Source organism: Panthera onca, chromosome E3 (assembly GCF_046562875.1).
Source record: "Panthera onca isolate mPanOnc1 chromosome E3, mPanOnc1 haplotype 2, whole genome shotgun sequence".
NCBI lineage: Eukaryota > Metazoa > Chordata > Mammalia > Carnivora > Felidae > Panthera > Panthera onca.
Genome location: NC_138354.1, coordinates 33,331,385 through 33,342,122, shown reverse-complemented (window position 1 = coordinate 33,342,122; position 10,738 = coordinate 33,331,385). Strand labels below are relative to the sequence as shown.

Sequence of the window (10,738 nt, the reverse complement as noted above, 5' to 3'; positions counted from 1 at the left end):
ATGTAGAGAAAAAAGAACCCTCGGGCACTGCTGGTGAGAATGCAAGCTGGTGCAGCCACTGTGGAAAACAGTACGGAGGTTCCTCAAAACGTTCAGAAGAGAACTACCTTACAATCCAGCAATCGCACTACTGGGTATTTATCCAAAGAACACAAGAACACTAAGTCAAAGGGATATATACACCCCTATATGTACAGCCACATTATTTACAATAGCCAAGGTATAGAGGCAGCCCAAGTGCCCACTGACTGATGAACGGATCAAGAAGATGTAGGTGTATATACGTGTGTGTGTGTGTGTGTGTGTGTGTGTGTGTGTGTGTGTGTAATGGGATATTATCCAGTCATAAAAAAGAATGAAATCTTGTCATCTGCAATAACATGGATGGAGCCAGAGAGTATAATGCTAACCAAAATAAGTCAGTCAGGAAGAGACAATTGCCATATGATTTCACTCATATGTGGAATTTAAGAAACAAAACAAAGCAGCAAAAGGGGGAAAAGAGAGAGAGAGACAAACCAAAAAACAGATTCTTAATTAGAGATGACAAATACCAGGGGGGAAGTGGGGGAAAGGATGGCGGAAGTAGGTGATGGGGACTAAGGAGGGCACCTGTTGTGATGAGCACAGGGTGATGTATGGAAGTGTTGAAGCCCTTTACTGTATATCTGAAACCAGTATCACTGTGTATGGTAACTACCTGAAATTAAAACAAATTAAAAAATAAATAGATGAATGATAAAAGCCAAGGGTACAGCTGGTTTCAAATTTTAAAAAAAAAGCTCTGTAATTAAAAATATATATATTCTCTCCCCCTCCGCAATTTCCATTGATGGAGTATATTTCCCAGCTCCTTCGATGCTTCCTTTGGACGATGAGATGTCAGCAACCATGACGGATGTAAACAAAAATAGGAAACTGTGATTTATAATAAGAAATACATATCTTGGTCTTCATCCCCATTTCTGGCACAGAGCTCCTAAAACCCTTGGAATTTCCTACGTGATTAGAGAAATGAAGCCTTCTTTTGTTATTCATAACAAGTCCCTTTCAACCACACTGGAGTTTATGGAAATGAGGTGGCTTTCAGAAAGCCTCCAAGGAAGGGAGCCCGTTGCCAGGGGGATCAAGCAGATTATAAAGTTAGAACTTTCAGCCCCAACCCCACAACCTCCAGAGAGGGGGAGGTTGAACCAACGGCACGGTGGGATGGTGGGAGGCACTGCAGAGGCCAAGGGCAGGCCACCCCAAGATGAGTCACCTTGGCGTGCAGACTGTTTTGACCTGAAAGCAATCAAGACCCTACAGGCTCAGGAGAAATTTTCTGTCCCTCCCTTAACTACACAGAAAAATCTAAACTAGGGGTCTTTCCGAGAATCACGGTTATTAACAGAGATAAATTTTATCCGAGTGACCCATCCGTATGGCAGGGCAAAGATCTAATTTCCCAAACATCTGCCCTTTGAATTGCCCTGGTAACTGCATTCCTTCCGGCTGAAATTGCAGACCCCCACCCTTTCTCTTTAGTTCAAGATGACCTATACACCTCATTCCGCCTGTCTTCGGAATTGCCATGTCTGTGTGGATTCCCCACACATATGCTATTAAGCTTTATTTTCTCCTGTTATTCTGTCTCACGTCAACTTGATTCTCAGTCCAGCTAGAAGGACCTAGAAGGGGACAGGAAATTCTTGCTCCCTACAAATCCTTAAGCCGTGGGATCTAAGGCTATCTCCAGGCCGATAGTGTGAGAATCGAGTTAAATCTTTGGACCTCCAGTCAAGGTGTGCAGGGAACTAGAGAACTGCTTGGTGGGACTGACAAAACCTCCCAGAAAAGGTCCGAACGACACTGGCACAGTTCTGCCGTCACCTGAGGGGGCTTCCCATGGGTAGCTGCTGACACTTGGCCTGGGCCCCGGAGTGATGGCACATGAAGCAGACCTAAGCCCAAGTGTCAGCCACAAGCCAGGCCCAGCTAGACCAGCCCCCCAGCCTGAAGCCCAGTCACCCAATCAAGTTCACCAACCCCTAGCCAGACCTTCAGATGCCTGAGAAACGAACACTTACTGCTAAGTGCCACTGAGGCTCTGAAGCTGATTACTACTCGGGAAATGCTGACTGATACAGGCAACATCATCATTTGTAAACTATTATCTCTGCCAGGCATTCGTTTTATTATTGGGCATCACATAGATTGCTTTATCTTATTTTTTCTTAACTTTTTTAACGTTTTTATTTATTTTTGACAGAGAGACAGAGAGAGCGTGAGCAGGGGCAGGGCAGAGAGAGGGAGACACGGAATCCGAAGCAGGCTCCAGGTTCCAAGCCGTCAGCACAGAGCCTGACGCGGGGCTCGAACTCACGAACCGCAAGATCATGACCTGAGCCCAAGGCAGACGCTTAACAGACTGAGCCTCCCAGGCGCCCCTACTTCATCTTATTGAATCTTCACTTCAAGAGACGAGTATTATTATCTTCCCATGTTATAAATCAAGAAACTGAGGCTCAGAAGTTTCCAAGAGGCTTGAAGAACCAGGAGACAAACCCAGGTGTATGCGGCCCCAAAGCTACTGTCTTTTCTGTTATGGTCACAAACAGCAGTAGTGCTGCTCACTTGCAACCCACTTGCAGCCTCCCCCTCGGAGGCTTTTTGCATCTGAAAAACCCAGGTAACAAACAGGGCAAACTCCAAAGAGTTCCTTTGGGGACTAATGAGAAAATGTCTATAAACCATTAATTTCGCCACGTGGCACACAGTAAGTGATAAACGGAGTCGCTGTTGTTATGCTGAAAATATTATCCATAGGAATATTGTGGTCTGTAAGTATTGCCTACACTGCTTCCTCTCCCTGCAATATCCTTCCTCCTCCACATTCTTGAGGGGAATAACCCATTACTTGCCCTTCCAGTTTCAACTCCCCTGAGCTCTCCTGGCCTCCTGGACTGATCACCTCACAACTCTTTTTCCCCATCGCACTTGTAGGAGATTCTTCCCAACACGAACCAACTCTGACACCAACTTAGTGCAGAGCAATTCATTCCAATTCTGACACTAACTCCAGATCTCACGAGTTAAAAGGGCTCCATCCCAGAAGACTGCCCCATTTCAGATGTTGAGTCACAAGCCCTGGGCCGCTTGTCCTTTGGACCAACCAGCTATAAATCAGAGCTTCCCAGGACTCCCTCCTCAGGTTTGATAATTTGGTAGAATGGCTCTCAGAACTTGGGAAAACACCTTACTTAGGTTTACCAGTTGTGATAAAGGATACAACTCACGCACAGCCAAGTGGAGGGGACGCACAGGGCAAGGTATGGGAGACATATGCATAGAGCTCCCACGCCTTCTCTGGGTGTGTCACCTTCCTGGCATTTGGAAGTGTTCACCAGCCCGGAAGCTTCCTGAAATTCATTTTTCAAGAGCTTTTCTAGAGCTCAGTCTCAGCTCAGCCTCCCCTCCCCAGGGTTTGGTGGGTGGGGTTGAAAGTCCCCATCTTCTAACTGCTTGCTCTCTCTGGTGACCAGCCCCATCCTGAGGGGATCTAGGGGCCCCATCCTGAGGCAATCTAGGGGCCGCATCCTAAATTACCTCATTAGCATAACCTCAGGTATGATGGCAAAGAGCTCCTTATAAATAACAGGACATTCCGATCACACAGGAAAGTCCAAGGGTTTTAGGAATTCTGTGTCAGCAACCAGGAACAAAATCCAAATACTGTATATTTCTTATTCTTCCACCACATGGCTCTCTGTTTCTCTTACCCCTGGCTTTTGAATGCCCAAGGGATGAGTCTAGTCACTTGGAATTCCCACTGCTTGGCACATGGTTAAAATCAATACACAATTGCTGGTTTTATTAATCCTCCCATTATGGTTGTTCTTTTATTAGGAGTATAATGTCTACCTCATCATTCAGTGACATGAGCTCTGTGAAGTTATTTAGTAGAGGATTTAATGAGTATTGCTCAATACTTTTTCCACGGAAGTCCAGAGAAGGCTGGCTACCCACTGTCTGTCTTGGCCAAAGCACCCTAACTCTTTAGAACAGAACTCAGATTTCTTGACTCTGGAACACTGATTTCATCTCATCCTCAAAGACACCCAAAGAACCTTTCAGCATACTGGTAACTGAGATAAAAGAATTTCCAAGCCTAGAGACAGATCCCAACTCTGGCTTCTTGACTCCCTTTTTCATACCATCTTCCCAGGTCATCCTTTCCCTATGGCTGCATAAAATAGATGGAATCAAATGGACCCCATGATACCCACTGCTTCTCTCCACTAGGGCCGGGAGCAGCCCAGCTGTACAGCACCAGCTGAAGACAGACCATGGTCAGAGGGCTAGGCTTCTCCCACCTCCGAATGAATGAATGAATGAATGAATGAATGACGTTTTTAAAAAAAAGTCACCCAAGTTCACAGAGAGACTTTACAGTGACTTTGAAGTTGCAAGAGTAACTTTACAGTGAAAAACCTGACAAATACTGAGAGACTAAGAGAAAAATTACCAGGTGTACTCACGACTGCAAAGAAAAGAACCCCACCCCCCTCCCCGCCATTCACAGAACCAGCCAGGGTGTGCCCGGTTGTGGTCTGACCTAAAGGCGGGAACCAATCAAGTTCTGCTGAGTGGTTTGAAAAAAAGGCGGGAACCAATCAAGTTCTGCTGAGTGTTCAAATTTAAATGTCAACCAATAACAGCTCTGTAACCGCAAAAAAAATCCCTAACTTGTTTGTTCCTGTCTATAAAAGAAGCTGTAAGATCCTCGCTTGGGGCCTCTTAGTGTCACCGGCAACGAGTGCATGGAGGACCGGGTTCGAACCTGCAATAAACAACCCTTGCCGCTTGGCTTGGACTCTGGACCCTGGTGGATTGTTTTGGGGGGTCTCTCGAATCGGGGCATATCATTTGGGGGCTCGTCCGGGATCCCCCCAAACCCACCAGACCCCAAGTCAACGGGTCGTCCCTGAGACCGATCGGTAAGTGAGCCGGCTCTGTCCATTTCTGTCTGTCTGTTCGTTTCTGGCTCTCCCGCACGGGATCTGTATCGGTGACTGACACGGCCCTGGCGGATGCGCTATAGGGCAGTCGGTCGGGTCCAGTAGGAGACGTCCACTGGCACCCGTCTGGGGCACCTTTTTGGGCCCATCGGAATTTTTCTGTTCGGGTGGCAGACACCCAAAACGCGCTAGCGATCTAAGTGTTGTGTTCTCTATTCTATAACCTTTAAGTGTTAAACTCCTTCTCTTTCACAGGTGACCTGGCCTGGCCCAGCCAGAAATCCTCATAACTTTACTGTTTCTCCTTTTAATCCTTTCCTCCACCTCCAGGATACAGATGGGCCAATCTCAAAGCACTCCTCTTTCTCTCCTCGTTGCTAACTTCAGCGATGTTAGAACCAGAGGACAGAATTTGAGTTTAGACATCCGGCGGGGAAAATTAATAGCCCTCTGCCGCTCCGAATGGCCAACCTTCAGCGTTGGATGGCCAACCGAAGGAACTTTTTGCCTCCCTATAATTGCTAAGGTGAAATCAAAGATTTTTCTACCGGATCACGAGGGACACCCGGATCAGATTCCCTACATTCTTGTATGGCGGAATTTAGTGGAAAATCCACCCCCTTGGTTGGCCCCCTTCCTATCCTCGGGAACGTGTAAGGTCCTTGCCATGCGGCCTGCAGATCCCCCAAAATCAAGGACGCCAGCCGCGCCCTTGTATCCCATATTGCCCAATAGTCAGGACCTACTATCCCTAGACCCTCCACCCTATCATCCCCCTCCCCTCGTACCCCAGGCCCTGCCCACAGCAGCTGCCCCACCAGTCGCCCCGCTAGTTGCCCCCCCAGGGGAACCGGGAGGACGGGAAGCGGCAGCTGTGCCGGAACCAGGAGGACGGGAGGCAGCAGCCGCGCTGGGCCCCATTGAAAATGAAACCAACCGCGAGGGGCCAGCCGGCCGAACCCGCGGGCTCACCCAGCGTGAGCCAAACCCTCGCCTCCCCGACTCCACTGTGGCCCTACCCCTGAGGGAAATAGGATCCCCCGATGAAACAGGCAACCCCCGACTCCAGTATTGGCCCTTTTCCACCAGTGACCTTTACAAGTGGAAAACACAGAATGCTCGATTCTCTGATAACCCTAAAGACCTCTAATAGCTCTTTTAGACAGTGTCATGTTCACCCACCAGCCCACCTGGGACGACTGTCAGCAGCTCCTCCGCATCCTGTTCACTACAGAGGAGCGAGAGAGGATCCAATTAGAAGCAAGAAAGCTGGCTCCCGGACACGACGGTCGGGCGACATCTAACCCTGACCTCATTAATGCGGCTTTCCCCCTAACCAGACCTCCACAGGGCGAATGGGACTACAACACGGCAGAAGGTAGGGGAAGGCTACTCATTTATCGCCAGACTCTGATGGCGGGTCTCCGGGCTGCAGCTTGCAAGCCCACCAATTTGGCTAAGGTATATTCGGTCATACAGGGAAAGGCAGAGAGTCCAGCTGCTTACTTAGAGAGATTAATGGAAGCCTTTAGGCAGTTTACCCCCATAGATCGAGAAGTCCCTGAGAACCAGGCTGCTGTCATTATGTCCTTTGTAAATCAAGCAGCTCCTGACATTAAGAAAAAACTCCAAAGGCTAGAGGATTTAGAAGGTAAACAGATCCAGGATCTGCTCCGTATAGCACAACGGGTCTACAACAACAGGGACGCCCCAGAAGAGAGACAGATCAAGGCCACAGAGAAAATGACTAAAGTCCTGGCCGCTATAGTCCAGAAAGAACAGCCACCCCCAGAAGGCACTCAAACAACACGCCCTCCCAGGCAGCACTTAAAGATCAATGCGCCTATTGTAAAGAGAAAGGCCATTGGATACGAGAATGCCCCAAGAAGAAACAACCCCGCCCCAGCCAAGGACAATGGCAGCCTAAAATAGCCCCCATACTGTTTACCCAAGATACAGAATAGGGAGGACGGGGTTCGGATCCCCTCCCCGAACCTAGGGTAACGTTGCAAGTGGAGGGGACCCCGGTCCAGTTCCTAGTTGATACCGGGGCACAGCACTCAGGTCTGGTCAAGCCCCATGGAAAAGTATCTGAAAAATCATCCTGGGTACAAGGGGCCACCGGAATAAAGAAGTACCCCTGGACAACTCAGAGGACTGTGGACTTAGGAACTGGGAAGGTAACCCACTCCTTCCTGGTCATTCCCGACAGCCCCTGCCCCCTGTTGGGGAGGGATTTGCTTACCAAAATGGGGGCACAAATTCATTTCCAACCGGGGGGCCCACAGTGACTGACTTCCACAACCAACCCATATCTGTACTCACTGTGAGACTAGAAGATGAATACAGGCTCCATCAGAAACCCACTCCTCTGGATCAGGGCATCGAGCCCTGGCTTCAACGCTTCCCAGACGCGTGGGCAGAAACGGGTGGTATGGGGTTAGCAAAACATCGCCCAGCCCTATTTATAGAGGTCAAGCCCAGGACGGACCCCATCCGCGTGCGCCAATACCCTATGCCCATGGAAGCCAAAAATGGCATCACACCGCACATCCGCCGCCTCCTTGACTTCGGAGTCCTACGCACCTGCCACTCAGCATGGAATACCCCCCTGCTGCCCGTGCGCAAACCCAACAGCGGGGAATACAGACCAGGGCAGGACCTGAGAGAAGTCAATGAGCGGGTGATGGACATACATCCAACAGTTCCTAACCCCTATACTCTCCTGAGCGCCCTCAGCCCAGAAAAACAATGGTATACTGTTCTGGATCTAAAAGATGCTTTTTTCAGCCTACCACTAGCACCTAAAAGTCAGGAGCTATTTGCATTCTCGTGGACAGATCCAGACAGGGGCATAAATGGCCAGCTCACTTGGACCAGACTGCCACAAGGATTCAAGAACTCTCCGACCCTGTTCGACGAGGCTCTACACGAAGATTTAAGTGAGTACAGACAACAACACCCTAATATAACTCTCCTACAGTATGTTGATGATCTCTTAATAGCTGCTGAGACACCCGAAGCCTGCATCCAGGGAACCGAAGGTCTCCTGCGAACTCTGGGAACCTTAGGCTACCGCGCCTCAGCAAAGAAGGCTCAGATCTGCAAGTCAGAGGTAACTTACCCGGGTTACTTGCTGAGAGGGGGGCAACGCTGGCTAACGGATGCCCGGAAAGAGACTGTCCTTCGTATTCCCAGACCGCAGACACCACGACAGGTGAGGGAATTCCTAGGGTCGGCTGGGTTCTGCAGACTATGGATACCAGGGTTTGCTAAATTAGCAAAACCTTTATACCAGGCAACAAAAGATCAACAGCCCTTTAGTTGGACGGAAGAAGCCAAACAGGCCTTCCAACAAATTAAAACTGCTCTGCTATCAGCACCTGCCCTGGGACTCCCCGATGTCTCCAAACCCTTCCACCTATATGTAGATGAAAACCGGGGCATAGCCAAGGCGGTTCTAACCCAGCATTTGGGCCCTTGGCGCAGGCCAGTAGCCTATCTGTCTAAAAAGCTAGATCCAGTGGCCGCCGGATGGCCACCCTGTCTCCGGATGATTGCAGCCACTGCCCTAATGGTAAAGGATGCAGATAAGCCGACCATGGGCCACGAGCTACAAGTCACCACCCCGCATGCCATCGAGGACATCCTCAGGCAGCCGCCTGACCGATGGCTGAGCAATGCCCGACTCACTCATTACCAGGGACTGCTGTTGAACCCCCTCAGGGTCATCTTCAACCCCCCAACGGCCCTGAACCCAGCATCACTGCTGCCAGACCCAGACATGGGAACCCCAGTTCATGACTGCGCCGACATACTGGCTCAAGTTTATGGGGTCCGGGAGGACTTGCAGGACCAACCATTATCGGATGCAGACGCCATCTGGTTTACCGACGGAAGCAGCTTCATTCACCAAGGACAAAGGTATGCGGGGGCGGCCGTAACTTCAGAAACCGAGGTGATTTGGGCAGAAGCCCTACCCCCCGGAACCTCAGCCCAGAAGGCTGAACTAATAGCCTTAACCCAGGCCCTAAAATTAGGGAGAGACCGCAAGCTAACCGTGTACACTGATAGCCGATATGCCTTTGCCACCGCTCATGTACATGGGGCGATACACAGAGAACGGGGGCTCCTCACAGCTGAAGGGAAAGACATCAAAAATAAAGAAGAGATTCTAGCCCTGCTAGCACCCTTATGGGAACCCAAAAAGCTAGCGATTGTGCATTGCCCAGGACACCAGAAGACAACCGACCCAGTTTCCCGGGGCAACAATTCGGCCGATCAGACTGCAAAAAACATAGCTCGGCCCCCAGCACAATTGCTGACCCTACAGCTGCCAGACCCCGGACCCCGGGAATTGCCCCCCAGCCCTGAGTATTCAGAAAGCGACATTCAATGGGTGAGTAAACTTCCCATGACCCGAATCAAAGATGGCTGGTGGAGAGACTCCAAAAGCAGCATTATACTCCCAGATAAACTAGGATGGCAAGTTCTCGAGCGGATCCATTGCAGCACCCACTTAGGTTCCCGGCGAATGTTGGACTTACTGAGACAGACTGGACTAAAAATCAGAAATGTCTCTGATAAGGTCGATCAAGTAGTCACTAAATGTACAGTGTGCCAACTCAACAATGCGAGTAGCAATCCTCAGAAAACAGGGGTAAGACAAAGAGGGAGCAGACCGGGGACCTATTGGGAAGTAGATTTCACTGAGGTAAAACCAGGAAAATATGGATATAAGTATTTGCTAGTTTTTGTAGATACCTTTTCAGGATGGACTGAAGCCTTTCCAACCAAGAATGAAACGGCGCAGATGGTAGCCAAAAAGATCCTAGAAGAAATCCTGCCCAGGTATGGTTTTCCAGTAATGATAGGGTCAGACAATGGACCTGCATTTGTCTCTAAGGTAAGTCAGGGACTGGCTTCCATACTTGGGGCTGATTGGAAATTATATTGTGCATACCGACCCCAAAGCTCAGAACAGGCAGAGAGAATGAACAGAACATTAAAGGAGACCCTAACCAAATTGACCATGGAGACTGGCGCTAATTGGGTGGTCCTTCTCCCCTACGCTCTGTTCAGGGTGCGTAATTCCCCACACAAACTGGGACTCACACCCTATGAAATAATACATGGTAGACCACCCCCCATCATCCCTAACCTAAAAGATAACCTTGTCAAAGCTGAGAACAATAATAGTCCTGAATTCTTGTTCTCCCTACAAGCCTTGCAGAGGGTCCATGAAGATGTATGGCCCAAATTAAAGGAACTCTATGAGACTGGACCCCCACCTATTCCACATCAATTCCGGCCAGGGGATTGGGTCCTCGTCAAACGTCATCGGCAGGGAACTCTGGAGCCCAGGTGGAAAGGACCCTTCCAGGTCATCCTGACAACGCCTACTGCCATCAAAGTAGACAGAATCGCCACCTGGATCCATTTCGCCCACGCCAAACCAGTGGACCCGTTCTCAGACCTCATCGGACCTTCAAAGACAACCTGGACTGTTGATCGGACTAAGGACAATCCTTTAAAATTGACCCTACGCCGCCAACGGACTGAGCCGTAACTATGGTACTTGCCCTCCTCTTTTTTTTTTTTTTTTTTTTTTTTTTTTAAACGTTTATTTATTTATTTTTGAGACAGAGAGAGGCAGAGCATGAACGGGGGAGGGGCTGAGAGAGAGGGAGACACAGAATCGGAAGCAGGTTCCAGGCTCTGAGCCGTCAGCCCAGAGC

The 10,738-nt window shown here is 49.5% G+C and overlaps 1 long non-coding RNA gene across 1 annotated transcript; it reads left to right on the top strand.

Annotated features, from left to right (window-relative positions):
• Positions 1–6,152: 6,152 nt before the first annotated feature.
• LOC145713301 (uncharacterized) lies at positions 6,153–10,435 on the top strand. The gene is made up of 3 exons (XR_014136356.1): positions 6,153–6,378; positions 7,984–8,115; positions 8,704–10,435. It is a non-coding gene; the product is annotated as an uncharacterized LOC145713301 (long non-coding RNA).
• The last annotated feature ends 303 nt before the right edge of the window (positions 10,436–10,738 follow it).